This window comes from Pan troglodytes, chromosome 2 (assembly GCF_028858775.2).
Source record: "Pan troglodytes isolate AG18354 chromosome 2, NHGRI_mPanTro3-v2.0_pri, whole genome shotgun sequence".
Classification (NCBI taxonomy): Eukaryota; Metazoa; Chordata; class Mammalia; order Primates; family Hominidae; genus Pan; species Pan troglodytes.
The window spans coordinates 191324738-191350683 of NC_086015.1; the positions used below are offsets into that span (position 1 = coordinate 191324738).

Consider the following 25946-nt stretch of genomic DNA (forward strand, 5'->3'; position numbering starts at 1 on the left):
TAGCTTACCTACCCTCAGCTGAGTAAGAGCTTACTCAGCTTGGGGCCGGGCGCAGTGGCTCATGCCTGTAATCCCAGCACTTTGGGAGGCCGAGGAGGGCAGATCACGAGGTCAGGAGATCGAGACCAGCCTGGCTAACCTGGTGAAACCCCATCTCTACTAAAAATACAAAAAAAAAAAAAAAAAAAAAAAAAAAATTAGCCGGTCGTGGTGGCAAATGCCTGTAGTCCCAGCTACTCAGGAGGCTGAGGCAGGAGAATGGTGTGAACCCAGGAGGTGGAGCTTGAAGTGAGCAGAGATCGCATCACTGCACTCCAGCCTGGGCGACAGAGCAAGACTCCACCTCAAAAAAAGAAAAAAAAAAAAGAGCTTACTCAGCTCTTAACACAGAGCTAGTACTTAAACTCCCTGGGCTTTGGTTTCTTCATGGATAAAGTAAAAAAATAATAATGCCAACCTCAGAAGGGGTCTTGTGAGAGTGAAGTGAAATGTATATGAAAACTCCTTAAAATATCGCCCAGCACTCCAAATAAGGACTGGCATGAGCTACACAAAGGCCACGCGTACAGGACTGTAATGGATGCAAACGAAAGGCAGGACCCAAGCCCAGCTTGCCTAAAAGTCTTTTATGCCATTACTGAACCCATGAAAATGCTGCTGGTAGCCTTTAGGCCACCAGTGTGCTATCCTTGGACCAAACGACCCCACACTACACCTGAAATTCTGTGTTTTAGCCTCTGAATTGGTAAACCAGTATTTTTCTACCACTGAGTGCAAATTCATACAACCTTTCCATTTCATGCAAGCGCCTGCACATAGAAAGTTGTAACAGGAGGTTGAGAAAAGTAAGAGTACGAAAGAAACCAGAACAGTCAATGGGAATGAGGCTTTTGGTAGGGTTAGCACTGACGACAGCACTGTATGCAGTTCACTAAGCATCCAGATTATGACTTGGGTGGTTGTACTCCTGGGAAGTTCCTCATGAGTCAGAATTATCTTTTGTAGTTAACTTTATATGATGTTCATGCTAACACCATGCTCACCATGCTCACCTGAGCAATTCATAAACATTTCAGGAGGAGAAACACAGTGACTTCCCCAACACACCCATACAACAGTTTCGACACAATTAGTAGCATTTCTGGATCCAGCACAGTACTCTTATAATGTATATGATGGAAGAAATGAACAACTCTAATTACACCTTATTAAATCTTAATCCTCATTAGGACCCTATTATTCCTTATAAGTGAGTTACTGAAGGAAAAAAAAAAAAGGAAATGCTGGTCAAGTCCCGTTATATTCCATGAGGATTGAGATAATCCATTTTTACTTCATGTAACATTGGAATTCTTTTCATACTAAACAGTAGTACTCAGAATGTGAGTATGCTGAAATGTTTGAGTGAGTGGATTGTGTTTTGATAGGATCTGAGCTTTTCAGAACCCCAGAAAAAAATCTCTCCAAGAGCCCGTATCTCCCATTTCAAACTATGTTAGTTGCAAAGAGATAAATTCTTTATTAGTCTGTGGAATGGGTGGTTATTCTCAACCTTATCTCTCTGTTACTGCCTTCATATATATATATGTGTATATATATGTGTATATATATGTGTGTGTGTATATATTTATATATATATAATATATATATATATATATTTTTTTTTTTGACAACAGTCTTGCTCTGTCCCCCAGGCTGGAGTGCAGTGGCGCAATCTCGGCTCACTAAAACCTTTGCCTCCCGGGTTCAAGCAATTCTCCTGCCTCAGCTTCCGGAATACCTGGGATTACAGGCGCTCGCCACCACGCCCAGCTAGTTTTTTGTATTTTTGGTAGAGACGGGGTTTTGCCATGTTGGCCAGGCTGGCTCGAGCTCCTGACCTCAGGTGATTTGCCCGCCTCGGCGTCCCAAAGTGCTGGAATTACAGGTGTAAGCCACCGCGCCCAGCCATGTTCATATTTTTGTATGTGTACATTAGATAGTTGAGAGGAACACAGAGGTTAAGTAGTCTTACCCCTGAAATGTCTGAATTCAAACACTTATTAAGCACAAGGAAGGTGCTTAATAAATCCAATAACATGTGTTTTTACATTATTTCCTTAATTCCTGGTCAAAAGAATCCCACTAAAGTCCATCCTCAGAAGAACCACTTTTTGGAGTTTTTATGAATCAGTAGCTCATGGTGTACTCTCAACAGTTATGAATGGAATTAGGTCCTGCTAGAGGTCAGGGCCAGGTATGGAAAGATGAAGGGATTAGTCAGGAGACCTGGATGGGAGGAGGGGAAGACAGGTGCTTGGTCAGTCAGTTGTTTTGTGTTGGGCGAGTAACGTTTCTTAAGTTTTTGTCTGAAGTGTAAAGGGGGGACTACGCTCTGTCCTATCTAACTCACCTGAAGATGCAATAGCCGGGTGAGAGACTGCTTTCATTATGTGCTAACGTGAGGGATTACTTTAGATATTAATAGGAGAGAAGTGCAAGGAAAGGAAGTCTCAGGGTATGGAGTGCTTTCCTGGCCATGGCTGCTGCACGTCATAATCCCCTAACACAGTAAGTGGTGGTTCTCATCGTCGTTCACCCTTACAGATGTCAGAGGGGAAAGAAAAATCCAACTCAAAACTTCCAATGACAGGCTTGTCTGTATTCAAACCAGTTCATCTCGTTCGCAGACTTTTTTGAAGCTATAAGCACAGAGCAAGCTTTCTGGGCGGGGCTCAGAAGTAAACGTTAAACTCCAGGGATTCATTTATTTGAGCACAGGACAGAGGAAGTTGCCCTGAAGCAACTGATTGTCATTGATATTCAGGGCTCGCTGTCAACCAGGACCTTCCAGGAACTGGCTCTGGGCCAAGAGCAGTAGAAATCACTGGGTGGTCCGCACAGCTCGCGGGCATCTAACCTGCTTCAAGGCTCAGGGCTAAAAGGGAGCCAGGGCCCTTCCTGGAGGCGGGAACCCAAGTGGGAGGCAGAGCGCCTGGGCCCGCTCCTCGATCTGCTGAGTGACGACCCTGTACAAGTCATTTCTCTTCCGAGAGCTTCAGTTTCCTCACGTGCCAAGCGGACGGGTTGGAAGTTGGTCTTTGCCAGCTCTGACACCTTGTAAGTTTTGAGTCTTGCTGGGAATCCAGGGCGGGGCTCACGAGGAAAATCTTGGAAGGGGATTTCATGGCTGGATCTCTTCCACTCAAGCTCAGTGCCCTAATTTGACGCCTTAATAGTAGACGCAGGCTTTTCCATTTTCCAGGAGCCCCCTGACGCGGCCGCTTCCTCCTACGTCTCCTTCCTCTTCCTCTAGCTGGGGCAAAGTCTCCACATCTCCCTCTTTCCCTTCCTCCTTTGCAAGCTCCCTGCATTCCCGCGTCTCCTCCTCTTCCTCCCAGGAAATGCAATGCCCTCAGTGCGCCCACCTTTTGGCAAAGCCACTGCCGGCTGCGGGTTTCCCCTCCCCCGCCAGGCGAGCTCTGCGCGGCGGCTTCGCGGGCACACGCCTTCCCATACCTTACATGGACAAATGCGTGCAGGCAAAGTCAGGAATTCAGGCCCCTGACGTCAGCCTCCAGCGCTCAGGGCACCGCACGGGAGACCAAGGGGAGGGGGTGGGGACGGTGGGGAGGAAGGAGGGGGAAAGGCACCAACCAGCAGCCGCTCCAGCCCTGCCGAAGTTTCACTTTTTGTCTGTGGGTTCGTTCCCGGGTCCCGCGCGAGCTTTCCCGGGATAAGTAGCTTTAGCGATCGGGAGACAGCCGGGCGCTGCAAGGTAAGGGCTGGCTGCACGGCCCGGGGCGCGGGGCGCGGGGCGTGGGGCGCTGGGCGCGGGCGGCGCGCTGGAGGAGGCCAGTGTGGGGCGCGGGGCCGGGCCTGTCCGGGGCTGGGGACAATGGGAGGGGGAGTGCCCGGGCACCTCCTCCTCTGCCTCTGCCTCCGCCTCCAGCCGCCGCCGCCGCCGCCACCACCACCGCCGCTGCCCCGGCTGCCTCCTCCCTGAGGTATTGTTGCAAATCCTTCCTTCCCCTCACCCTCCGCCCGCGGGCGCCTCGGGAACCCCCAGCCCTCCCCCGGCGCGAGCGCCTCCGGGGTGGCAAGAGCGCGGGGCGCGAGCCCTGCTCTGGCCTGGCCCGCTGTGCGGAAGTGCCGGCCGCGGCCCAATCACGGGGTGCACGCCATGGGGGAGGGGGACCCAGAGTTTTTCCGAAAGCGTCGACCCCAGGCTAGGCGGGGTTGGAGCCTTGCGCGCCCCCTGCCCGGACTTTTCTGGGCGCCCAGGGGGCGGGGCCACGCCCATCCGCTTAGAGCTTTCGCGGAATCACAGTTGTCACAGCGGAAAGGGCCTAGACCCAGTCCTCCAAGTCCTCCCATTTTACAGTTGGGGCAGCTGAGGCCCAGAGAGAAGGAGGGTCGCCCGGAAGTTATTTGCTAGAGGCCAAACCATAATTCAAATAGTTGGCTCCGGACTTAAGTTCCCTTTCTCTAAGCATTTCTCTAGCACCCTGTGTGTGGCAGACCCTGTGCTGGGTGTGTTGGACGTTGCCCTCAAGGAACTCAGTTGAACCTCGGAGTGAAACCTGGCCTAGGGTAGGAAATGCTAAGTGCTGGAGCAAAGGCGTGGACAAAGTTAAAGGAAGTTCCAGGGAGGGGGTTTGATTTTCTGGTCCCTGGGACGGCCTTTTGGAGAGTCCTGCACTGAATGGGGTTTTTGGAGGTTGAGGAGTTTCCTGAAGCCAGCTAGCGGCTTGGAGGAAGACATCTCTTCGAGGGAACCGTGGGCCAGAGAAGACTAAGTAGTGTGGGAAATGGAGATGAAAGGATAAATATTCTTTAGTTGGAGGCAAGGGGTTGGGGATGGGAGAGGTTGTGATATGAGATGAGCTAATCAGTGGAATTGTGCCTGGGTGCTTGGACAGGGCAGAGTCTTTGGAACCTCGGAGTCGCAGGAGAACTGAAAAATCTCTCTGGCTTCCCTTCCCTTAGAAGGGATCCACTGCTTTCCCTCCCCCAACACAAAACAACTAGCGAGAACTCAGGGTCTTCTCTGGGGCTTTTGCTGGTACCAAACTCACTTAACTGTGTTTCCAGTCCCCTTTCTCTTTCCATTCCTTCCCCTTTTACTAAATGTCTTGCCTTTCCTGTAAAATTCACTCTCACTAAGGTGTTGATGACTTCATGGCTTACCTTTCCCTGCACATGTGCATTTTAAGAAAGCCTAAAGTGAAGAAGGGGAAAGTGTGGCTAGGCACCTTTACAAAGCATCTAGCTCCCTCTCCCATCCTCCCCCTTCCTCAACTCTTATAGATAGAAGAATAGGTAAAGGTCCACAAAGGTGGGTGCTAGACCTAGAGCCTATGGTCAATAATGGCGGACAGTGGGGGGTTAGGACATCCAATACGGTTTTCTCCACTTCGTCACCAGTTTTTCTGCTTGCACAGTTCCTGCCAGCACCAGGGGGCAGTTAAAGGAAAAAGTGTGTGGGCCAGGCACGGTGGCTCACTTCTGTAATCCCAGCACTTTGGGAGGCCAAGGCGGGCGGATTGCCTGAGCTCAGGAGTTAGAAACCAGCCTGGGCAACATGGCAAAACCCTGTCTCTACTAAAAATACAAAAAATTAGCCGGGCGTGGTGGCGGGGAACTGTAGTCCCAGCTACTCGGGAGGCTGAGGCAGGAGAATCGCTTGAACCCGGGAGGCAGAGGTTGCAGTGAGTTGAGATCACACCACTGCACTCTAGCCTGGGCGACAGAGGGAGACTGCCTCTCAAAAACAACAAAAAACAACAACAACAAATAAAGGAGAGTGTGTATTTTTGCATTTAATTTCTACAATGCAGCCCCCAACCCCAACACCCAAAACTTTATAGTCTAGAATGTAGGCTCCAGAGGGGATTACCTATTCTGAATGGTAGGGATAAAAGCCTGGGCCTTAGGGTCTGGCAGTCCCCCCAGAGGCAGGCTCTCTGTAAGCAGCATGGGTCTAGAGTTGGTTTTGAGTGTACGCAGAGGGAGGAGAAGCTGAGCTGATGAGCTGATTGCTGTGGCTGGGACTTGAGTAGGATCTTTCTTAGAGTGACACATTCTGGTGAAGACAGTTCCAGGAAATGATGGACGGGAGAGGAAACTTGGTTATAAAGGGGCTTAAAAATGCCAGGCTAAGGAGTTTGGATATATCTTAAAGTCATCATTTGAGGGTTTTGAGCAGGCTGAGACATGATTTAGAGGGGAGGTACTGGCATCGAGAAGCCCCCTGCTGCCCAATTCCAATGAGAGAGGTAATAATTTGGCCTAAGAATATTATTGGCTGGGCACGATGGCTCAAGCCTGTAATGCCAGCACTTTGGGAGGCTCGAGGCAGGTGGATCACCTGAGGTCAGGAGTTTAAGACAGCCTGGCCAACATCGTGAAACCCCGTCTCTACTAAAAATACAAAAATTAGCCGGGTGTGGTGGCATGTGCCAGTAGTACCAGCTGCTTGGGAGGCTGCGGCAGGAGAATCACTTGAACCTGGGAAGAGGAGGTTGCAGTGAGCCGAGATTGCACCATTGCACTCTAGCCTGGGTGACAGAGTGAGACTCCATTTCCTCTGCTGCGCCCCCCCAAGAAAAATAATATTATCAATTGGTTCTTGTTCATTTACTCGACATAGGTTACTGAATACCTATTACGTACCATTGGCAAATATGAAAATTTTATAGCAGATTCCTATATTTTATTGAGACAAATACGTTGTATCGAATCAATTGTAAAACACACTTTTTTCACATTTTAATATCACTGAAATGTGGTTGTCTTATTACAATGTACCATAGTTGTGCAGTTGTTTTTCATCCTAAGTTGGTAATGGCACATCTTATAGTTGATGGCTTAAATTTGATAAAATTGTTAATTATGTCCTTTATGAATGTACAGTGCTTTGCACTTTATAAAACACTTTCCAATCAGATATTCCATTTGAATCTCAAAGGTCCCCTGAGAATGAGGCCTACTGCTGCTGTCACCTTTATTTTAAGCCTTGCCCAAGGTCATATAGCTAATTAGAGATGTGTTCAAAATTACAACCCAGAACTTTTGCTTCTTGGTGATGACGTGTGACTTTACCCTGCTGTTGAGCCAGTCTGGGTTAATTGGGAATGGGGCAAGAGTTAGATCGGATTTGATTTCAGAACTATGCTGAAGATGCTGGATGATGGAGATTTTGTACACGGGCAGAGTGTAACTCATAAGAACTGTGTAGCCCCCTTAGCACAGATATTTGCTGCATTAAGCAGAAAAAAGACAGGGAGATAGAAAATGGCAGGTAGCAGGTAAAACCCGGGGTTGGAGCCTGCTTACGGTGAACCAGAAACTGGCTTGGCCCTGAGCGTACAAAGATGAGGTGTACATGGTCCCTGCCTTTGAGGAGCACACAAGTGTGTGGTGTGTGTGAGGGGGAGGGAAAAAGGTGGAGTGGGGCATGTCCGTGTATTAAGTGCTTTTACAGGGTAAGTTTTGGCTGCTCTTCACCGAGAAGGCTCACCCTCAGGGAAACCACTATAGAGAGGGGGGTATCTGAGCTGAACCTCTAGGAATGAGTAGGAGTTGTCCAGGTGGAAGAAGGACAGGTGAGAGAAGGACCTATTAGCAAGATAGTAGCAGATGCAGAAGCAGGGAGAAGCTGCTTTATTCTCCAGACTGTGTTTTGAAAGGCCAGCCGTGAAGAGGACCACGGAAAATGGAGAAAGAAGAGGGCCTTTACTTTGTAATAAGTAAGGTTTAAATTAATGTCGATAGGGGCTGTTAAGTGGTTCTGTAGAGATTCACAGGACAATAAGGCTGGGTAGGGTCTCTAGAGTCATCTCTGTGGGAGTAGTTATTTGGATGGTAATGCAGGAGGCATAGTACCACTTTTACTCTGAGTGAACCTGGGACTTTGACCCTGGGCCGCGATTAGAGGCTCCAAGCTGAGTATGTTCATTGGTGGGTGGGACTTTTCCTGGAATCTGGCTTTGGAGGGCTGTGCTTTGCTAGAAGAAACTTAGTAGAGTGAGGAAGGGGAAGATATAATCATGTTGATGCATGCAGGAAGCTAGTATCTGGGTGAAAATCTGTTGGCTTGAGGGAACATATGAGGCGGAGAACCTGAGGGCAAGGGGAAGGGTGGAAGGATTTCAAGTGTGTTGTGGAAGTCTGCTGTAGGCTGCCTGGAGGCTTGGAGAAAAAGGCTGGTGCATTCTAAATGTTGGTCACATCAGTGAGATTGGTAGGTGGATAGGTAGCTGTAGGTAGCTGTAGGGATTAATGTTTGGAAGCAGGTAAACCACAGAGTTGAGGCTGGAAAATGTTTCCTTTCCTATCATTCTTTTTTAATAGTAATATAATTTTGAAATATTTTCAAATGCTTACCACCTGTTATGTAATTCTCATATTGATTCATTAAAGTAGGTTTTTTGATTACCAGTCTCATTTCGCAGATGAGAAAATGAATTTGGTGAAATAAGGTTACACAACTGCCAGGAGACATTCAAACTTCTGCCTGATTCTTATAGCCTCTTCACCACTCTTTTCTATGCCCACATGCATGAAAAGCTCAAATCGACATTGCTTGTCTGTGTTCTTCCCTGGAATTTAATTCAGCCCACATTCGTGGGGCCCTAGTGGGGTCACAGTTGAGGATTCACATGGACAAACGGGCTTCTCAGTCCCACACTGGTGCTGTTCTAGCCCCTTTTTCTCTCTTAAGATGCTACCTTGGGTGTCGTCTCTCCCCAAACCTAACTGGAAAGGACTAAGCCTCTCTAGCAAATCATCTGCCTCTTTCAACAGAGCTCCCTTCCCCAGTCCCTTGTTGTGATAAGGATGTGATTTATTCTTGTAGAAAGGCAGTTAGGGTCATAAAGTAACAGAGTGGGGAAGTGACAGTCTTGAACTCAGTCATTACCTTTGATCTCACGGCTCCGGTAACGGTGCTATATGTTCTCTGGTGCTGAACCATATAGCTTCTGCGTCCTCTAGGAAAGCTTTCTGGCTCAGGGCTCTGAGGGAACACCTACAATCCTTCCTATCACCTACCTGAGTCAGATGGGTCATCTACATTTTGGCCACTCACAGATAAAAGCATTAATAATCTGTTTATTGTGTTGTGAGAGGAGACAGACCCCAGGATGTTCAGTAGCTGTTTGGTGAATGAACAATGTTTATGGACACAAATAAGCATGCATCACCACTTCATCTTACATATTTGTGTGTCTGCCTCCTCTCCACTTTAAAATAAGCTGCTTGAGGATTGCAGTGATGTCTGCTTGTTGATGGCTGTATTCCCAATGCCCAGAAGAGTGCCTGACACATGGTAGGCACGCCAGAAATACTTGCTTGATGAAGAGAGGGAGTAAAATAGTTCACTGCAGCCACAGGATAGCAATCATGGGGGAGCGGGACTGTTTTTACTGCCCCAGAATCTTGAGCCAGTTGTTGCTGGCACAGGTGGCATTGGGCAGTCCTGCCAGCAGAGTGAAGATTGAGGGACTGGGAGTGTAGAGCTGAGGGTTGTGAGATTAACTATGCCAAGGGTAATTGCAGTTGCAACTGCTCTTTCACTTTTCCCTCACACAGACAGGTGGTCTTGAACATTCCTCTGTTTTCTTCTCTTTTGAGACAGAGTATTTTTTTGTTTGTTTGGTTTGTTTGTTTGTTTTGAGACACAGTCACACTTTGTCACACAAGCTGGAGTGCAGTGGCGCAATCTTGGCTCACTGCAACCTCCACCCCCTGGGTTCAAATGATTCTCCTACCTCAGCCTCCCAAGTAGCTGGGATTACAGGTGCCCGCCACCACTCCCGGCTAATTTTTGTATTTTTAATAGAGACGGAGTTTCACCATGTTGGCCAGGCGGTCTTGAACTCCTGACCTCGTGATCCACCTGCCTCGGCCTCCCAAAGTGCTGGGATTACAGGCATGAGCCACCACGCTCAGCCTTGAGATGGAGTTTTACTCTTGTTGCCCAGGCTGTAGTGCAATGGTGCGATCTCGGCTCACTGCAACCTCCGCCTCCCAGGTTCCAGCGATTCTCCTACCTCAGCCTCCCAAGTAGCTGGGATTACAGGTGCCTGCCGTCACGCCTGGCTAATTTTTGTATTTTTGTGGAGATGGGGTTTCACCATGTTGGCCAGGCTGGTCTTGAACTCCTGACCTCAGGTGATCCGCTGGCCTTGGCCTCCCAAAGTGCTGGGATTACAGGAGTGAACCACTGTGCCCAGCCCTCTGTTTTCTTAATCCATGCCTTTTCTTATGCTGTTTTCTCTACCTGGAGTTTCCAGCCTTTCTGTCTCTGCCTGTTGTAAACCTGTGATTCTAGGATCAATATCAAAATCTACCTTGTGCCATGAAGCAATTTCCAGACTCCTTAACCCTTCCAACCCACCCGTATCTGTGATCAGATACAACTCAATTTCATGTATTGAGTTCGGTACTTGTGTACAAAGTGATTACTGTATGCCAGGCAGAAATGCTAGATACTGGTTACAAAGAAAACTGAGATAGGCTCTGCCTTCCAGAGTCTTCCTTCTATCATAGGAAAGAAACTGAAAGAGAAGATGCTAAGGCTCTAATAAAGTAATGAGCAAAGGGCTAATGGGAACATGGAGAAAGGAGTGACCAATCATCTAGAAGAACTGGTGAATGCCTATGGAAAAGAAGACATTTGGTTGGGTTTTGAGAAGTGAATAGGAGTTTACATGGTGGATAAGAGTGGAAGAGCTTTCTAGCCATAGGGACCTTGGTGTATGTGCACAGGCCTGAGGCCTAAAAGTATTTGAGGAATATAAATGTGTGTTTGGAGATCACTGTGGGAGATGGGGCTGGCTAGGGAGGGTTAGTTGATAAAGAGCTGATGGGCCAAGCTAAGGATGATGGCAGAGGTGGGAGGGAGCAGGAAGGCTTTTATTATTATTATATTTTGAACAAAGGAGGGCCTTGTTGGATCTGTATTTCAAAGAGCTCTGGTGGCAGACTGAGGGCAGGTTAAGACCAGAGGCAGAGTCCCAGCTTAGAAGGCTGCTGAAGTGTTCCAGGACAGGAGAAATGGGCCTGTATCAGGTCAGCAGCGTACAGAGGGAAAAATGGATTCCAGAAACTGTTTGCTGCTAGAATAATATCAGGTAGCTTAATTCCTACTTTTGTCCTTCTAATTGTTTGACAGCTTATCCATCTTGGCTGGGGAAAAGAATTTTTTTAATGTACACCAAAGTTTGTAGTCAACAGGAGAAGCAGCAAGCTGCCAGCCAAGCGTGGACTGGGGCCTTCTTGGCCAGAGTGAGCTGATCCCTTGTTATACAGATGAGGAAACTGAGGCCCCAGAAAAGGGACAGAGTTGCTCAATCACACCCTTGTCAGCTGAAGTGGAGTTGGGTCACAGCCTTTACTCCTAGGCCAGCCCTGTTTCCAGGTATTTTTCATTCTCGATTTCTGCTGTACCTCACACCTTCCTTCCCCACTCCACCCTCCACTAGGGGTTTCTCTGCTTTGGAGAATTTTAGGAGAGGATGTAACTTGGAAATTATGGTATCTTAGGCTTGAAACTTGTGCTTCATACTTAGAAAGCAATCAGATTAAGACGGTTCAGTTTGAGTGTGTGTGGTCTGGCGATTTATTTATGTAACTGCCATGGATGGCTGCCATTGATGCTAGTTTGTGAGAACCAAGCTATGCTTCCATGCTAATATCAAGGTTCCTTGCTTTTGACAGCTCCCTGCCCCTGATCTCTACCATTCTCCACTAATATTTACTTATTTTTGCTTGCCTAAAAGTTTTTAGGCAATAGTTTTAGATCCATTACAAGGTAGATCCTCCTGTGTTTGTCTTCCCTATTGAACCTGCCCATCACAATGTATCTCACAGAAACCATGAGTATTTCATAGCCTTCATAGCACTTTTAATGTAGCAAATACATTTTATAATCATTTTTATTACTTTGTTCCCAAATATAATGCAAGAGACAAGTTGGCTAGATCAGTCTTATCTTGCAGATATTGGTCAAGAGTTCAAGGGTCATAAAACTTTCCTAACTGGGGTGCAGGGCCTTAAGTGGCAGAGTGAGAATCAAACCCCCTTCTCCAAAACTCCTGTCTTGTTCCTTAACTTTTGCAAATGAGCATAGTTGATGTGAACATCCCTGCAAGCCCTTTACATAGGTGAGAAGTAGTTATTATTATTTCACTAGTACTAATTAGTAGCATTAGCTGACTATATTCAAGGCTTTGGAAGGCAAGACTAAAAATCAGATTTGGGACCAGGGAGTTCAAAGATCTGGGCTTCACCATACTGGATCATTTTGGCAATACCGGTGATTTTTGGTGTAGGGAAAACAAAGACCTGTGTTTGGGCTAACCACAAGCCCTGTGATCTTGAACAAGTTCTGGAACATCCCTGAGCCTAAATTACCTTTCAATGGAGATCCTGTGATATATCACAATGCATTTGTGAGAATCAGGGGCATTTCTGTGATGGCGCTTTGTCAGTGGTAATGCAGTCTGTACATGTGTCCGATTCTCGGTGCCCAGCGGGGCATCTGGCACACAGTGATGACACCTTACTCTGCTTGTGGGGCTCAAAGGATTTAGACCTAGACAACTCATAGTTCAAGTCCTCGCTGTGCTGTTTAATACAGGGTGCTCCCTTGGTGGTCACAGGCACTATTTGGTTTCTCCACGTATTCATTTTTAGATCTCTTATTAATGAGGTCACCACAGTTGAGTATAGTGTGCCTGCAAAAGTGGGATGAGTGCCACAGACATTCACGGGCATTTCCAGGTTGTGCGCTGATTTGTCACCAGTGGATGGCTGTGCAGTGTCCCTTCTTCCACTGCCACCATCCCACCTTCTCTTGGGTTTTGTTTGCACTGTTTGTATCTGTTACCCGTGGAGGGTCTGCTTCTACTGTTGTAATTGCTTGTGTTGTGACTTTGCATCATAGCTGGAGATCCCTCTGTAGTTCAAATGGAAAGCTGGTGTTGAAGGTGAAACCAGGTCTTCTTCAGAAACTTGTGTGGGAACCTTTCATGGGCTGGATAAGCATGAGGATCAGGACAGGGCAGGGTCACTGACCTTAAAGGAGGATGCTTTGACCTGCCTCCAGCATGCACCCTTCCTGCTGAAGCCATTGTTAGTGTCCCTTAATTACTCAGGCCACCACCCAGCAGCCCAACTGTCAACTTGCAGAGGACTTCAGTGGTATCAATAGTGTTCCTTTTTACTCTCATAGGTGTCCTGATTCGGAGGGTACATTATATGGTCACCCTACTTATAGGTGAATATTGAGTGAGGTAGTGTAAATAGTGTGCATAAGGCCAGGCATAAGGCAAGGACTCAACAAACATCCACTGTTTTTGTTAGAGGAGGTGCTAGGTGCTCAAGAAATGTCTGCTGAGTGGCCAGGCATGGTGGCTCACGCCTGTAGTCCCAGCACTTTGGGAGACTGAGTTGGGTGGATCACGTGAGGTCAGGAGTTTGAGACCAGCCTGGCCAACATGATTTAACCTCGTCTCTACTAAATATACAAAAAAAAAAAAAAAAAAAATTAGCCAGGTGTGGTAGTGGGCGCCTGTAATCCCAGCTACTCGGGAGGCTGAGGCAGGAGAATCGCTTGAACCCAGGAGGCTGAGGTTGCAGTGAGCCAGGATGGCACCACTGCACTCCAGCCTGGGCAATAGAGCAAGACTCTGTCTCCAAAAAAAAAAAAAAAAGTCTGCTGAATAAACTACATTTATAGAAGTGGAATTTAAGTTTGTTTGAAGGGTATGTCAAGATCGTAAGCACTTACTGTTTATGAGGGTTGATAAAATCATGTTAATGTATATCTATAATATAAGAGAGTGCCGTGGGAGAGGCGCATGTGAAGGACTGATGGACTTGTGAATTGCTGGAGCCTTTTGGAAGTGCTGAGCCTTCAGTTAGACATTGAAGGATGGGAAGGCTTAGACCAGGATGCAGCAGGCAGCTGAATTGATGTGGCTACTGAGAGTTAAGAAATAAGATTGGTTCCCTGTTCATGTGTGTACTTTAGCTGGGTCCCTGAATCTATTATTTTCCATCCAGTGGCCCATCTTGATAATGATCTCTAGCTGTAACCGTGGAAGCCTAATGCTCTACTAAACTCTGTGCCAAGAGGTCACAGTGGAAATTAATTTCCATTATGCAGAGTCATCTGCACTTGTACTTCCTAGTGAATTTCCACTGAAGATGGTTCTTGTTTAGTTCAAGGAAGAAAATAACTTGGTTGGCACCTGGAGCTTCTGTCTTGTTTGGTATGAAAACAAATCATTTTCAGGAAGTGCAATAAAGAGTTGCCACCCACAGGGCTGGGTGTGCCCTGACTCATGGGAAAGGCAAACTCTGCCCTGGCCAGGCAGGTAAGTGACACCTTTTCTTAGAATGAGGTGAAAGATAGGTCAGTGTTCCAGTAGGTGGTCATTGTCACCCTGGAAGTCTCTCTTCTTGGTCATAGTTTAATAGCTTTACCTGGAGAATATCTAGGGTTCCAGTAGTGACAGCTGGACAGGACCCTAAAGATAACATTCTTTCCATAAATTTGATACATTTGTGTATTCATTTGACATCATGTATCAGGTGCATCTGTGAAAGAATTAGTGATATGTTACTCTGGGTTTCCACGATGGAAACGTGAATGCAGTGTGGTCTCTGCTTGCAAGAGGTCACATAAATAATCAAGACAGTATGTAGAAGTATATGCAAAAAATACCTGAAGGGGCTAGGTGCAGTAGCTCACATTGTAATCCCGGTACTTTGGGAGGCCAAGGCAGGAGGATCACTTGAGGCCCGGAGTTCAAGACCATCCTGGGTAATATAGCAAGATCCCATCTCTAAAAAAATAAAAATAAAAAAATTAGCCAGTGTGGTAGTGCATGCCTATAGTCCTAGCTGCTCAAGAGGCTGAGGCGGGAGGATCCCTTGAGCTCCAGAATTTGAGGCTGCAGTGAGCTATGATCATACCACTGCACTCCAGCTGGGGTTACAGAATAGACTCTGTCTGTCAGGAAAAAAAAAGTCTGATGGCTCTAATTGGATGGTAACTCCCTAGGGACCTGGGGAAACTCAGATAAAGAGATTGTCATTTGATTGGGCATTGAAGGGTAAGTGGGAATTTGTTTGGTGGGATAGAGGATATTTAAGTGGGAGAAATAACATGGATAGAGACATGGAGGTGAGAAAGTGCATGGTGCCTTGAAAAATTAGAGTCATGAAGGTGGACTGCATAGTAGAGAGGCTGTGGAGATGGGTTAGGGTCTACATTGAGAGAAACCTTTATTGCTGTACTGAGAAGTTGAGACTGCATTCTGGAAGGAGCATTGAGTAGATCAATGAGATGACTGGATCTGTGCCTTAAGAAAATAATCAGCTATAGTGTGCTAGAAGGATTGAAGGCAAGGGTGCTAGAGACAGCAGGAGCTGCCTGAGCTGCTACAATAGCCCAGGCAAATGATAAAGCAAAACTGAATTAGGGTTGAGGCAGTCGATATGAGAGATGACTCACAGATAGAATAGAAGTCACAGAGTCTTCTCATTTTGCATAAGGGGAAACTCAGCCCCTAAGAAAATGACACGTGCAAAGTTCACAGCCCTGGTCCAGCGTAACACTGAGGTGATCTCATCTGCCCAGTGTCTTAGACGGGTGACGGAACATACGGCTTTTGAGAGAACTGCTTGTCAAGGAAGATCTCCACCCTTTTTTATCTTGTAAGGATTCTGTGACATCTCTTAATTCTGAATGAGATGAGATGGCTCTTTCTGGAGTTACTGAATCTCTAATTGCTGGAGATATTCAAGCAGTGACTGACTGGACTGTTACCGTGAAAGTTCAGGCATTGGTTGAAAACTCCTCTGCGAGGTCTTTAAGACCTATCAACCCTGATTTTTTTTTCTTCTTTCTTCTTCTTCTTTCTTTCTTTTTGTTTTTTAAATTTAATTCCTGGGAAAAGAGACTTATAACAGTCTTATCTGGGAATGCTTTATCCATTTGGCTCCTCAGGATTATTTTAGACAAAAGGCAGAGAGAGTTAAAAATGGATGATTGAGCTCTAAGAATGGTGGCCTGTAGTTCATTCAGAGTAATGATGGAACAACCATTTCGTTGCCAATAGATTAATGCTCACTTATGTGGGAGATATTGGTAGCTGGCTCAGCTTGCAGGATCCTGGTCAAAATGGGCCATCCACATAGCATAATACTTATCTTGCTGTTGCCATTTCTTATAGGGCTTTATGGATAACCATGTGTTTTCCTACAAATTACAGGTAAATCATACCAGTAGTCCTGCGGATGGTTATTATTATTGTCCAAGTTTAATCAGAAGCTTGAACCTGGGAAAGGTTAAATGATTTGCCCAGAACCCAAGCAAGTTAAACATTGAACCAGGACTTAAGTTTTCTATTATCGCAATGCCAGATTCTTCCTGTTCCCTGCCTGTGCAGATCTGTGAGTCAGGCTCTAGCTTTTGTTCATATTCATATCCACAGCATCTGCTGCAAATCCTGGGATGTTATAAATAATTTAATAAATGTTTATTGAATGAACATATGAATGAATGAATGAATGAATAACATATATGAAGTAATAAATGATGACTTGAGTTTTAAGAATAGCTTAAGAAATTAAAAAAAAACACCACCACCTAATTGAGTACCTTCTTGGCACTTTGACTTGTCCTTATAGAGGTTACAGTTTTTGTGTCTTGCATTACGTGGTTATCGCTGAGGGATGTAGTAGAAACTACATGGATGGTTTGGAGAGTTAGAAGGTTTGGATTTAAATTATAGCTCTGCTAATTGTTAGCCATATAATCGTGTACTGGTTACTTAGCCTCTCTGAACCTCCAATTCCTCATCTCTAAAAGAGTGTAATAGTATCTTTTACATAACATGATTGTGGAAGGTATTCTATGGTCAGTGTAGTAAAGCCTCAAAGCCTGCCATGTTGGCCGGGCACGCTGGCTCAGGCCTGTAATCCTAGCACTTTGGGAGGCCGAGGCGGGCAGGTCACCTGAGGTCAGGAGCTCGAGACCAACCTAGCCAACAAAGCAAAATGCTGTCTCTACTAAAAATACAAAAATTAGCTGGGCATGGTGGCATGTGCCTTTAGTCCCAGCTACTTGGGAAGCTGAGGCAGTAGAATTGCTTGAACCCAGGAGGCAGAGGTTGCAGTGAGCTGAGATTGTGCCACCACTGTACTCTAGCCTGGGCAACGGAGCAAGACTCCACCACCACAAAACAAAACAAAACAAAACAAAACAAAACAAAACAAAAAAAAGGCCTGCCATGCAGTGCCACTGAAAAATGTTATCTTTGTGTGTGTGTTGTTTTTTTTTTTTTTTTTAGGATTCTCTGTCAACCCATTAGCTAATAATGCACTCACTGTCTTTTTCCTTTTATTTCTCCAAATTATGACCTATGGTAGACCCAGTGTTTGCTGACTGGCTAAATATGTTTTAAGTTCTTTCAGAGAAGAATTATAGCACAAAAGTCCCAACTATTTCTATGACTTTTCAGATCAGTTGCCAGTCAGCCTCCAGAAAGACTACTGACTTGCACAGTCATTAGCAATATGTGAATCTACTTGTTTCTCTGTGCACTTACCAGGATTTAATTTTATAACTTGCATTTGTCTTTGCTAAATTAATATGTAAGAAATATCTTATTATTGTTTTAATTTGAATTTCTTTGATTACTAAAAAATTTCCCAAGTAGTGGTTTATTGTTTGTGTTTCTCTTTATATGGATTGTCATATGACAATATTTAGAAATAGTCTGGGCTGAAGATGCTTGATATAAAGGGGCTAAAAATGTTTAATGTTTTGAGCTGCTTAAATTTATTTATTTGTGCATTCATTCATTCTCTCAGTCTTTATTGAGCTACCTACTCCGTGCCAGGCACGTGCTGCACATACTATGAAGAAGAAAATAAATGAATAAAGACAGTGACTTCCAACCTCTTCATTTAACATGTGTGATAGTTGAAGTCTAGAAAAGTGAGGTTAATTACCTAGGGCCGTACAGCTTGTTCAGTAGCAGAGCCAACCATTTATTTGAACAGTAATGATTTTAAATGTTTTGTGTCCATAGCCTTTTAAACCATGGCGACATCCTGGAAATTTCAGTATTGTGATGTTAAAGAACATCTCTAAACTGTGTCTACGTTGAAAAATCAGAGTCCTGATTTTTGGTTTAGAAAACATGGTCACCTGGTTCTTCAGTTATAAATATAATTCCTTCCTAGACCTCTCTAATGCTTAAGTCTAAATTCATTCTTAAATGAATAAACTTAATATTAAAATAAGATCAGGAAATAAATCCCAAGCCAAGCATTTCAGACCAGTTGTGAACCTCTTTTGACATGTTTTTGGTAAATGAGAAGAACTGATGACATATTTCCCTATCAAATAAAATAGACAATTTAGATTTAATAAGGCAGTTATCTTCAGGTAATAAAAATTCAACTAACTTGCCATAACTTTCTTGTTTAAAGTCAATTAAGAGCCTCATATTTCTCACTTGCTGGGTAAAATTTAATAGAACTTCAGTTTAGCATTTATTGCTTATTTAATTCAAAATTAAGTTAATCACCACAGTTGGTAACAACCACTGAGTATTTAATTAACATTCACAAACTATCTTATTAAGTCTAAATTAGATACAGACAAGTCTTGTTTATCCCCATCAGTTTGCAAACACCACCTCCCCCACCTCCCATCCCAAGGGGCCTTTGGTTTTCCTACAGTTTTCCTTTTTTGATTCATCATTTTTATTTTCTTCTACTTAAGACTTCACTTGGGTGAAAGAGGAGAAGAGGCAGCAGTCCATCATGTTATAGAAACTTTGGGCTCGTAGTATAACTGAGAAACTTTTTCAATCTTTTCTTTTTTCTTCAATCCTATTCTATTAACATTTCGTTTTTCAAAAGGTATTGAGCACATTCTCTGTGAGAGGCTTCTTTTAAACCCTAAGGAAGCTATAAAAGAGGTCATTCTGACATATTTGGTTTTATTTTCTCATCCTAGAAATGAGAGGATTGGGTTTAGTTTATCCGTGTAACACGTATTATTGGCTTGCAGTGTGTAAGGCACTTAGCTGAGTGTTTGGATACACCTTGATTCAGACAAGGCCCCTGCTCTTAAAGAGGACACAGACCAGTGTGAAAGCTGCAAAGTTCAGCTGTAGGAACACGAAGGTCCTTTAGAATGCTGTGATTCTGTAAGACAGTATTTCCCAAAGTGTTAAGGCTGTTTTATTAAGAAAAGGGTCCTGTAGCCAAGTAAGTTTGGAAAAGTCCAAGTTAAACAAAATTAAGGAAATTTCAGTATTGTGTATCTTTACCATGGGATTTTGAGACTTTAATAAACGAATGTGCATTCTGACCTCCCGGAAGGTTTGTTTCCCAAAGTTATTTGATCATAGAACCCCTGCACCCCCCTACTACCCTTTTTACCAGAGCATTTCCTGGGTTCAGTGATGTAATATGCTTTGGGGAAAGCTGCTGTGGGCCGTGGACCCTGGCCACCAACCTCCCACAGCCCAGAAGGGGTACTCAGACATTCACCCTAGTAACTATGATACAGGGTCAGAATTCTACTTTGTCTGAAAGTTGTGCACATAGAGTGGGTGATTTTAGACATAGAGTCTTTTAACTGGAGTGGAGGGTATGTAACCAGGACAGCCTTTCCTCATGGAGGAGCGCTGGGTCTAGTGGGAGATAGACTGTGTAGGCAGAGAGGCCTGGAGGGTTGCCAGAGAGTCATCGGGAAGAGAATAACAGTGAAATTCTGACATGACTGATTTGGTGGAGACTCCCTAACACACTGATATAACGTAGACCAATTTTTATTATAGCCTGAATATGGAGAGGTAAGAGGTAATGAATTTTCTGGCGCAGAACTTTCTGCCTTCGGCTTTGTTCCAACTGCGTGACTGCCCATCTGCAGAAGTGATTGTTGATTCACGTCTGTAAGACATTCTCATTCTCATGCTTTGTTTGGGGCAGAGCCTCTGCCTTGTGAATCACTCTTATGAGAGGGAGTCTCAGTTTCTTTTCTTTTCTTTCTTTTTTTTTTTTTTTTTGAGAGGGAGTCTCGCTCTATTGCCCAGGCTGGAGTGCAGTGGTATGATTTCGGCTGACTGCAACCTCCGCCTCCCAGGCTCAAGCAATTCCACTGCCTCAGCCTCCTGAGTAGCTGGGATTACAGGCGTGTCCCACCATGCCCAGCTAATTTTTTTGTATTTTTAGTAGAGACGGGGTTTCACCACGTTGGCCAGGCTGGTCTCGAACTTCCAACCTTGTGATCTGCCCGCCTCGATCTCACAAAGTGCTGAGATTACAGGTGTGAGCCACCACGCCCAGCCGAGGGAGTCTCAGCTTCTTCATGAACAGCATCATTCTAGTCAGTCTAGTTTCCGTTTACCTTGTCATCTACCACTTCCTCCAACTTACCTTCCCCCCAGCTTCTCTTATTCTGGTGAATCACCTGTGTCTTCATTTTTCATTCTTATTCATCTGAATCATCTTCTTCATCTAAGGCAAGGTACCCTTTTATATCTTCCTGGAAAGCCATCTACTTCATTTAAAATAATGCTACCAATTTCCTCCCCTCTGGTAGCAACCAGCAGATGGAACATGCTAGATGAGGTGCAGGATAATCTACAAATCTGGTCTGCCATATCATGGGAGATTTCACGTAACAGTGAATTCTTTCAGAGCCTGTCAGCAATACCTGCCTTGTTTTTCATATCTGTATCGAAAGGAACACTGGCAAACAAATGGAAAGACCTGGGTTGTATTTCTCATTCCATTTTGGGCTTGAATTTTTCTGAGTCTGAGTCTCAGTTTATCTGTGTATGAAACGTTAGGGTTACGCTATGTGTACTCTCAGGGCCTTTTAACTAGAAAATGTTGAATTTGAATGTTTACTAAGTCAACACAAGCTGCAGTCACCCTGGATTGCTTGATCCTCCATGTACTTTTGAGCCTGGCAGTATGAGGAAACTCCTGCAGTGAGCATAGTTCATGCCCACACACAGTAGGCATTCCATGAATATTGGTTCTCTTCCATCCTGACTGCTTCTGGATTCATTTTCTTTTTATTGCCATTGCTTTTTAGTCACCCAAGCTTATCTCTTTCTTGTCTACACCCTCAATGCTGTAAATCTTCCTTTCTCATTCTCCATCTGGATAGCTTCCTCTCTCCTCACCTTTTTCCCTTCAGGCTATGCCTGTGGATGCTGTCCACTCTGAAACCTCCCAAAGACAAATGATTGCAATGGAGGCACAGATTGCCGGGTGGTGGTCCTGGCCAGCTACAAATCTTTCCAAGACACTAGCACCATTTCTTTATGGAATCATATTGTTGTTCCATGAGTGAGACCAAGTCTTATCCTCAAGGATCCCATAATGGAGGTGAGATGCTTTCTTTTTGACACTTAGTGGAAACAACAGTCCATGAGGTATATTATCAATTGGAAAGGTGAGGTTTTTGCTTTCTAGGATTGGGCAATGCACTACTAGGTTCTCAGCGTGGATTCTTGAGTATCTAGGAAAACTGGTCATGTGGAAAGCTTAAGCTTATTTTGCAGGCCTTGAAAAGACAGCCTGCATGTTTCATTTCACTCTCTACCCGAACTGACACTTCAGGGATGAAAATGTCAGCAGACAGCCAGCAAGTGGCCGACTAGAAGGCATGATGTGGGCTGGTGGTGCAACTCTTCAAGGATGGTATGCCAGAGAGGGCAGAACACAGTTAGGACAAGGCCAAGGATGTCATTCCCATGTGGAGAGGCCATTGGTAACCTCGGCAAGGTTTGCTTCTTCTCCAGTAGAGATTTTCAGAGGCTAAGAATTCACCTTGAGAGTCCTTTTTGCTTCCTCTTCTTTTGTATTAAACAAACTACTCACCTCTCAGTCTTTGCCTTTAGTCCTTTGGCTATTCCTGGTTAGATAGGCCCAATTCCAGAAGCATCTGGAAAACTCTGCTCTAAGTATGTAGTGCTTAAGGGCCAGAGCTCTGGAGCTACACTGCCTGGATTTGCATTCTGGCCTGCCAAAAATACCTCAACTTGTTGCTCAGTATTTTTAGGCCTCTGTTGCCTCATCCATAAAATAATAATAAGAAAATTACTTATCTTGTTGTGAGGATTAAATGAGTTAATACCTATAAAGCCCTTAGAACAGAGCCTGACACGTGATAAGTGCCCATTAAATATTAGCCACTGTTATTATGTGTTACCCTTATTAAGTCACAAAATGGCGATTTGGAAAAGATAATAGAGATTATCTAAATGATTGTGTTTTTTTTGTTATTGTTGTCTTTTTAAATAAACTTTTAATTTTGGAGTAATTTTAGGTTGATAGAAAAGTAAAAATTGTACAGGGAATTTCCATATACTACTCACCCACTTGTCCTCATTTTTGATGTCTTACATTACTATGGAACATTTGTCAAAACTAAGAAACTGATGTTGGTACATTACTGTGAACTAAACTCCAAACTATTTAGATTTCACCAGCTTTTCCACTAAGTTCCTCTTTCTGTTCCAAGATCTAGTCCAGGATACCCAGTTTAGGATCATTTTAAAACTTTCATCTTCTTTAATATTTATTTACTTATTTTTTTGAGACAAGGTCTTGCTCTGTCCCCTATGCTGGGGTCCCCCACTTGTGTGATCATAGCTCACTGCAGCTTTGACCTTCTGGGTTCAAGCAATCCTCCCACCTCAGCCTCTGGGGTAGCTGGGACAACAGGTGCATGCCACCACACCCAGATAAATTTTTGTATTTTTTGTAGCGACAGGGTCTCACTGTGTTGCCCAGGCTGGTTTCAAACCCTTGGGCTCTAGCCATCCTCCTGCCTCAGCCTTTCAAACTGCTGGGATTACAGGTGTGAGCCACCATGCCTGGCCCATATTCCTTAATATTTAGAGAAGGATTCCTTATAGAAAAGCCTATTACAGATCAGGCGCGGTGGCTCACGCCTGTAATCCCAGCACTTTGGGAGGCTGAGGCAGGCAGATCACCTGAGGTCAGGAGTTCGAGGCCAGCCTGGCTAACATGGAGAAAGCCCATCTCTATTTAAAAAAATACAAAAATTAGCCGGGTGTGGTGGCTCATGCCTGTAGTACCAGCTACTCAGGAGGCTGAGGAAGGAAAATCACTTGAACCTGAGAGGCAGAGGTTGCAGTGAGCTGAGATTGTGCCATTGTACTCCAGCCTGGGCAACAGAGTGACTCCGTCTCAAAAAAACAAAAAAAAACAACAACAAAAAAAAAACAACCTGGGCAGCAGAGTGACTCCATCTCAAAAAAAAAGAAAGAAAGAAAAGCCTATTATGACGTATAATGTTGTAATCATGTAATCTGGAGCAGCTGCAGATGAAGTCGAGCAGGATGGGACCCACCTTTTTTTCTTTCCCCTGATTTATCTCCCTGAAGGGCTCCAGCAAAGCAGGGCTTAAAATTCACTGCGTTGAGTCTCCTTGTTCTTAGGGGAAGAGACTGAGGCCCCCAAAAGTGAAGTGACAATGCTGGGAGAAGCTGGAAGCCCAGAGAAGGTCAGAAAAGGATCTTCAAGATACCTTGATCCTGTCCTTGTTGAATAAATGAGTGAGCAACTATCGGGGACTCCCAAAAATCTGGGTTTGGATCCGGGCTCCTCCACCTTTCCCCTCATTTTTCCTTATCTGTAAAGTGGGTTCACTGATCAGTAATGTCTCACAGGACTTAACCCTCACAAAATGCCACAGTTTTACCCTGTGAAAGTTAAGCAAACCATTGTGCCCACTTTTAGCACAGCCTGGAACATAGTAGGTTCTCAATCAATGTTTGAAAAAGAAGCCTTGAAAATCAGGAAATTCTCCCCTTAGAACTTATTTCAAGAAGATTGGGACAAGCTGGTGCAAAACAAAGAAGAGTTATTCATGAGGAAATCTGTGACACTCAGGAATGGAACCAGTGTTTGAGTATCTGATAAGCAGGATATACTGTCTGTTTTTATTCTTGGAGGCTTTTATCATACAATACTACATTATGTTACAGTCTGACTTTCACACAAATTGGATCCCAAAACTTCTTACAGGAATTAAAAATACAAACTCGTGGGCAGTATGTGTTTTATAAATTACAGAAAACAGTAGTGTAAAGACATGGCATAGCAAGTGCAGCGAAGCGTGCGCAGGCATTGATACCCGAGGAACGCACGCATGAGGCAGCAGGGAAGGCACAGCACGCTGGGTGAGGCAGCAGGTGCACAGTTCTGTCCCTGGAGCCTGGAGAGATGGGGGAGGAGGGACATCTCTAGCTGGGAGGCTGGGTGAAGGAGCTGAACCCTGGAGACATAAATACCCTGTATATTTTCCTTATCCTGCCATTTATGGTCTCATTGAAGGGGGCCAGCTGACTTCTGAAACCTCATCTCCATTGCTTTCCCTCACTCTTGTCTTTGTTGCAGCACTTTCTGCATTTGGATTACCCTGCCCTGCCATCATTACCTGTTTGAATCCAATTGATCTTCAAGGTCCAGCATATTAATACCACCTCTTCCATGAAGCAAGCCTTGATTTCTGCCCATCCCCGCTAAGCAGGAAATCATCACTTCCTCTTATGGTTCCATGGCCCTTTGTCTGTACTGCTTGCATGGCACCGATCACTTCTTACCTTCTCTTGTAGTTATCAATATGCTCGTCTTATTTTGGGCTTTTACTTCTTTAGGACCTTCTCGTCTGCCTGGAACTTGGCAAACAGTGAACATTTGTTGGATGGATGGACAGGTTTGACACTGCTGACACTAGACTCAAATTTAGTTTCTTTAGAGTAGAATTTTATTTTATTTTATATTTTTTGAGGCAGAGTCTCGCTCTGTCGCTCAGCCTGGAGTGCAGTCGTGGGTTCTTGGCTCACTGCAACTCCACCTCCCGGGTTCAGGCGATTCTCCTACCTCAGCCTCCCAAGTAGCTGGGATTACAGGTGCCTCCCACCATGCCTGGCTAGTTTTCTTTGTATTTTTAGTAGAGATGACATTTTGCCATGTTGCCCAGGCTGGTGTGAAACCCCTGACCTCAAGTGAGCCACCTGCTTGGCCTCCCAAAGTGCTGGGATTACAGGCGTGAGCCACCACGCCCCACCTAGAGTAGAATTTTAACTTGCTTATCTTTACATCTCCCATGCTGGCACTGAGAAGGTGCACATTCATTCATTTCACAATAAAGTTTCAGGCACTATTTCAGCAGTAAACAGTCCATTTGTTGGTAGTTAACACAGAGAAAATAGTACTCATTGGGATGTGTTTTTATACTTGTAAGGTCGATCTGGATTTGTTTGTTTGTTTTGATATGTAAGGGCCAAGAAAGAAAAGCTTTGCTAATCTACGAGTATTTCTGGTGTAGAATGCAAATGCTCTCTTATTCCTTCAACTGGCTTTATACTAAAAAGAGATCACTGGGCTCAGAAAGGTCCTATTTTTCAGATAATACAGCAGTTCCTTACTGACTTGCCTCAGGAGTTAACTCCTTTCCCAGTTTTTAAAAGGATAGTACCAGGATGCCACAGTGCTTATAGTTGGGCTTTTTTGTACATGTTGATTTTTTTTTTTTTTAATATAGTGACAGAATGCATACCACTGAGGCGGTAAATGGAAAAAATAAGTGCAGTGGAGTATACTGTCTGTTTCTTGGGGCCTTTCCTATTAATCACAGGAGGAAGCATCAGACATGACCAGATGAGAGAGCCAGCTGACCCAAGTTCATGCCAGATCAAAATCAGAATGGCAAAATTGGGAGGAGTTGATGCTGTTGAATTGAGAAAGCATAAGGTTCTCAGAGTGATAGAGCTGGAAGGATCATAAAGGTCATCTAGTCTAATGGTTCTCAAACTCGAAGGAACATTAGGGTCATCCTGGAGAGTTTACTGGGCCCCGTCTCAGAGGTTCTGATGCTGTAA

The 25946-nt window shown here is 44.8% G+C and overlaps 1 protein-coding gene across 11 annotated transcripts in view; it reads left to right on the plus strand.

The window, feature by feature from the left end:
- Nucleotides 1-2559: 2559 nt before the first annotated feature.
- The window catches only part of LPP (LIM domain containing preferred translocation partner in lipoma), a 726282-nt gene continuing 702895 nt past the window's right edge, over nt 2560-25946 (plus strand). For 2 of the 11 annotated variants that reach the window (XM_063807418.1, XM_009446998.5), the window contains exon 1: nt 3502-3757. The gene's annotated coding sequence lies outside the window, so the exon portion shown is untranslated. Of the gene's footprint in view, nt 3100-3501; nt 3758-3906; nt 3987-25946 lie in introns of those variants that run through there. The other 9 variants (XM_063807419.1, XM_009446999.5, XM_063807420.1 and 6 more) reach the window with 7 other exon arrangements.